This window comes from Anneissia japonica, unplaced genomic scaffold (genome assembly GCF_011630105.1).
Source record: "Anneissia japonica isolate Jap-2015-1 unplaced genomic scaffold, ASM1163010v1 scaffold3474_len973312_cov172, whole genome shotgun sequence".
Classification (NCBI taxonomy): Eukaryota; Metazoa; Echinodermata; class Crinoidea; order Comatulida; family Comatulidae; genus Anneissia; species Anneissia japonica.
Genome location: NW_022747780.1, coordinates 793,765 through 799,651, shown reverse-complemented (window position 1 = coordinate 799,651; position 5,887 = coordinate 793,765). Strand labels below are relative to the sequence as shown.

The 5,887-nt window shown below is 31.2% G+C and overlaps 1 long non-coding RNA gene across 1 annotated transcript in view; it reads right to left on the bottom strand.

Annotated features, from left to right (window-relative positions):
• Positions 1 to 2,099: 2,099 nt before the first annotated feature.
• LOC117120623 overlaps positions 2,100 to 5,887 on the bottom strand; it is a 29,751-nt gene continuing 25,963 nt past the window's right edge. The window contains exons 4-5 of the long non-coding RNA XR_004447388.1: positions 3,035 to 3,115; positions 2,100 to 2,207 (exon numbers count right to left, since the gene is read on the bottom strand). This is a non-coding gene — a long non-coding RNA (uncharacterized LOC117120623). The remainder of the gene's footprint in view (positions 2,208 to 3,034; positions 3,116 to 5,887) is intronic.

Here is a 5,887-nt window from a genome sequence, read left to right as displayed (position 1 = left end):
CAAGTCGTGAAAAGTGTACTGAAGTTTTGTTAGAACATTTACTGAATAGTGCGATAATCCTGGTAAAGGAAGGTGGAGGAGCATCCAGTCAATGTTAAAGTGTCAAAGTATATGGAATCATGCCTGTTTGACAAGGGTGCATATTGATGAAGCAATACAATACTGTTTGTGAGAATTATATTTGATGGTGTTTGGAAAAAAATAAAACAATTGAAAAGCATCACAGTAGGCCTACTTGCTGCTACTTGGAAATTGGACTCTTGCAAGATTTCTTTTGCTTAAATCAGATTTAACACAAAGCTACTATAGCGTAAGCTCAGTTGTTAAATTCCTACCCAAATGACTTTATTGCTGAGCATTCAGTATGATGAATTAAAACATTCAAAACATAAAAAACAGCATTGAATGGCATTACAGTACTCACTGGTACATGGAAACGGGATTTACACACCAGATCTAGCCTGGTGCTTAACCACTACAACACTGAGCTTGCACTTTCCCAAATCAGTATTTGTGAAAGTCACTGAGAATACAAAAAAAATATCTGTATTTTTTTTTTTTTTTTTCAGACGACAGACAACTCTCTGCAAGATGATAAGTAACATTTGATACATCAAAGAATTAATAATACTGTAAGTATGAAGTGAAATATACTGAAGCTTTAAAATTATTAACTTTATTCTTACATTTAATTTTGTTTAATTTGTGTTTGTGTCTAATTTTTTTTTTTTTAGAATCTATTTTTGGTGGATGCAGCAACACAGTTGCAAGACAGGAAAAGTACTACTGCAGAAGAAGACAAGGAAAAGAAACCTATTATAATTAATTTTGTCTAATATAGGCAATTTAATTTAATTTAGTTAATTTAATTTGTCATGCCTATACAATACAGAAGTTTTGCTAACATCTTGCTGAATATTGTGATGCCGTAATCCCGGTGAAAGCTGTTGTTTGTATTATTTGTTGCCGGTTGTATTATTTGTTGCAGCATCAAGACAACAATTGCTTCATTCTGAAAAACTGATTAAATCGTATAGACGATATAACTTGCATAATTGGTATATTGTACAGAAGATATAAACTGGCTAATTACAATCATACCAGAGAACCAGAAAACTACTAAGATTACTAGCAGAGCATTTTAACTTTCTATATAATGAATTGTTGATGCCTAATAATTTACATTATGTAATTTTGGTTATGAAGATAATAAAAAATATAAGTAGTGTGTTGACTTTTCTTTGCTGTTTAAGTTTGAAGACTGGTGGATGCAGGTAAGTTGTTGCAGCATCAAGACAACAATTGCTTCATTCTGAAAAACTGATTATATTGTACAGAAGATATCAACTAATACTAAGAGAACCAGAAAACTACTGTAACTTGCATTTTAACTTTCCATATAATGAATTGTTGATGCCTAATAATTTTCATTACGCAATTTTGATTATAAAGATAATAAAAAAAAAATCAATAGTGTTTTGATGTTTCTTTGCTGTTCAAGTTTGAAGACTGATGGCTTAACTGATGGATGCAGGTAAGATGAAAAAAGCGCCCTCTAATAGAAAAAGGCTCATTTTTCCCATGTCCCTCAATTTCTATTAAAAGTGGTGCTGAAGGGCGCCCTCTAATAGAAAGCCAAAATTTCCAGGTTCTCTAAAATTATTTAAAGGGGTCCTGTGTGGTGCTGGAAACCGCCCTCTATAGCCATTTTAGTTCAGCGTTTTTCGGTGGTGTCTTCTTTGTCATTAATTTAATTAATAAGGTGGTAGTGCCCTCTAACAGCCAGTTTTTATGCTATTCTGAAAAACTTGGATGTTAGAGGGCGCTACTGCTATTGACGGTTAAGACACCCTAAAAAACTTTGAATTAAAAAGGCTATTTAGGGCGATTTTCTTCACTATTTTTACCAGAACCGGACAGACTATTGTGGCCAAATAACTTAGTCATATTTTGGGCCTTTTTCTATTTGAGGGCGCTTTTTTTTTTTTCCCCATCCTGCTCATCCTGCTTTTTCAATGCTCAAGAAGAAAAAATACTCAATACTAAATAGAATACAATGAATATTTATTTATTCAAATTATTTCCAATATAATACTAAATTACAATGAATATTTATTTATTCAAATTATTTCCAATGATTATTTACTGAATTTCAAAGACTATTTGAAATAGAAAGCTTCAATTGCCAAATCACCAGTAGCCACATTCTGAAAGAGTAAGAAATCAGAGCAATTAGCTAGAGTGGAAAGGGAAAAATATTTAAAGTTATTTTTATCTGAAACATTTACAAAAAATTTTAAGTCCAGTGAAAAGGGAAAATATTCAAAGTTATTTTTAACTGAAACATTTACGCAACAATTTATACAACAATAAGTCCAGTGGAAAGGGAAAAATGTTTAAAGTTTTTTAAGTGGAAAGGGAAAAATATTTAAAGTTATTTTTAACTGAAACATTTACGCAACAATTTATAAGTCCAGTGAAAAGGGAAAATATAAAGTTATTTTTAACTGAAACATTTACGCAACAATTTATACAACAATAAGTCCAGTGGAAAGGGAAAAATGTTTAAAGTTTTTTAAGTGGAAAGGGAAAAATATTTAAAGTTATTTTTAACTGAAACATTTACGCAACAATTTATAAGTCCAGTGGAAAGGGAAAATATTTAAAGTTATTTTTAACTGAAACATTTACGCAACAATTTATACAACAATTTCTAAGTCCAGTGGAAAGGGAAAAGGTTTAAAGTTATTTTTAATTGAAACATTTACGCAAATTTATACAACAATTTGTAAGTCCAGTGGAAAGGGAAAATGTTTAAAGTTATTTTTAATTGAAACATTTACGCAAATTTATACAACAAATTTTAAGTCCAGTGGAAAGGAAAAATATTTAAAGTTATTTTTAATTGAAACATTTACGCAAATTTATACAACAATTTTTAAGTCCAGTGTTAGCATTTATTTATCCCAGAAAGCAATTTGCAATGGACACAAAATGGACAAGAAAATTCACAAAGTTTTTCTAGCACACTCACCATTCACTAGAGGAAGCAAAATTCACCATTCAGCCAAGCAGTTCCGGTCCACTTGTTGCAGAGGTACGATGTCTAAATTTTCTATAGTAAAAAAATAAATTGCATTAATTAGATTGAGGATGAGAAAATACAAATTCCCCATCAATATCAAAATGTTTAATTGTTAATTTAATTATTATAATTGTAGAAAAATATATAAATTTAGTAAAATATTTTAATTTTATGAACTATTAATTATAACCTAATTAAATATTACATGTAGAATGAAAATGATAGTATGCATTTTATATATATTAATGCTTGCAGTACACAACAAAGATAGTTATGGAAAGAACTATTGTTGGTTGATAATGCAGGGCTGGTGGAAACTTTTCAAAGTGGGAGGGGGTCCCCAACTAGTAAAATGGATGGGAATATGAATCAGGGGATCTGGCTTCAAATGTAGGGGATGGGGGGGTCAAAATTTTCCCCAAAACCCCCAAAAAAGGCAGTCCGAGGATCCTCAAATTTTGATTCCTAGAGGCTGGGAAATGACCTTTCCAGACTTTTGAGCTGGGTGTATCGTAATGACAAGTTCTTTAAAATTCAAGGTTCCCCCCACCCCTAACCACGGTTAGCTTAATGTTCTCATTCTTATTACATTAAAATGTTCTCATTCTTATTACATTAAAAAGGCCTGTTATGTGTGTATACATACATAAAAAAATTGAGTAGTTGCATACGTATTCTTTTTTCCATGGAAAATTTTGACTCCTAGATGGCGGGAAATTAGTTTTACAAGGATATTACACGGAGGTACTTTCACACGTGCCGTAAAATGTTACTTTTGGTTACATTTGGTAAGATTATTGTACGTGTGAATCAGTAGTGTATACATAAAAAAATTGTGTTGCATACGTATTCTTTTTTCCAAGTATCGATAAATCTCAAAAAGAAAGATGTGCAGGGGTTCTCCCCCTGGAAAATTCCTAGATGGCTGAAAATGAGCTTACCCGCTCCTGAGGTGTATTTTATTGACTTTGTGTGTTTGTTTGTGTTTGAATTATCTCAAGAAACGGCTGCACAGACATAATTAAAAATAACAGGGAGTATTAGGTATAACCCAATGAAGAAATGATGGTCCTGAGTAGGGTGTGGATGTGAGGTCCAACGTTCTAGACAAGATATTTCAAAAACTAATCAACTGATATGAATGAAAGTTTAGTGGAAGTTTAACCAAGTTACAAGGAAGACATTATTAAGTGTTGACGACGATCGAAATTCATGGTGTGAATTTGAGTCATTTAAAAGGTCCTAAGGTCTCACCTAAATATCTCTAAGGATAATCAATGGATCAAAATTTCCCTTTCCACAATAATTTGTCATTTTTCAATGAAAAAAGTGTATGGATATGAGAACCATTCAAATGAAAACGTCCCAGACCAGATATTTTAAAAACTAATAAAATGATCTGAATGAAACTTTTGTGAAAGTTTAATCAAGTTACAAGAAAAATACATTTGAATTGTTGGTGACGATCCAAAGTCGGGTGTGCATGGAAGCCAGGTCCCACACCTAAATATCTCTAGGACCAATTAAAGAATAGATTTACTGTATTACTATAGGCATAAACAATAGTTATATGATGAATAAATTAGTGCAATTACAGTAAAGCTGCACAGCGTTTTATACTTTACTTTTTTCGGAACTGATTGGGAATTATTTTTAATACATCTATACAATGTGACGCTAAAAACCAAACCCCCATATTTATATTAGCATAATATTTCCATTTGAACACTATGGTGAATACATGGTACGTATTTTTTTGTCGGGTATAAGAGTGTGACGTTCCAGTGTGTTAAAGCCAGAAGATGTAAGGCATTGGCAGGTGTACAACTGATACAATAAAAGGCATTTGAAAAATTGAGTGATTAAATTTTGGTGTGGATGTCAATATATGGACTATTCAAAGCAAAATGTCTCAGATCAGATATCACAAAAACTAATCAACTGATCTGAAAGCAACTTTTGTGTTTAGTGTAATTTTTTTTTAAGTAGATGGTGGTTTGAAAGTAGGAACATATTTTTTAGGGAATTATTTTTGAGAAAGGAATTTGCAGTGGGCGGAGATATGCTCTCTACTTAGTGCTTTTGTTGTTATTATTATTATTAAAATATATTATCATTATTATTTATACGCTTTAAAATAGGTCAGTTACTGAAATCTATTTACTATTGCCAAAGTTATGAGTAAGAGTATCAGTTTAATTTAACATAGTGACACAGTATGCCGATTTTAGGATAGTGAGCCTTCAATAACAAAATTACGCTTGTAATGTCTCTTGCACTGAGTGCAGACATATGTGGCAAAGACAAGCCAAATCAGTCACTCGTCGCAAATCCTGTTTTGGAGATAATGGCCAAAACATGCTCGAATGTCAACATTTTGGAAATCTATTTTATTGTACTAAACTATTACCTTTATGTATTAATACATACTGTATTATGCTATGCTGTTATTTTCATAATTTTGAATGCTAACAACAATTTTTAATGATTTGGTGATGGTTTCTGCCTAAGAAATGCCCGAAATCTGAATGTTTGAAGGCTGATTTCTCAAATACTGGTTTTCAAACAGCTTTGTATAAAGCTCCTGTAAGTTATTAAAGAAATGTCGGACTTAAATGATTCTTTTACCATTTTATAGTTCTCATTTTACTGTTTAACCACATATTAATAACTAAAAATCGATATATATATATATATATATATATATATATAATATAAATTAAGATAGTCGTTAACACTGTTAAATCATATATAAATAATCAAAGTAAGGTAAATACAGTGTTGTAATAAAGGACTTAATAA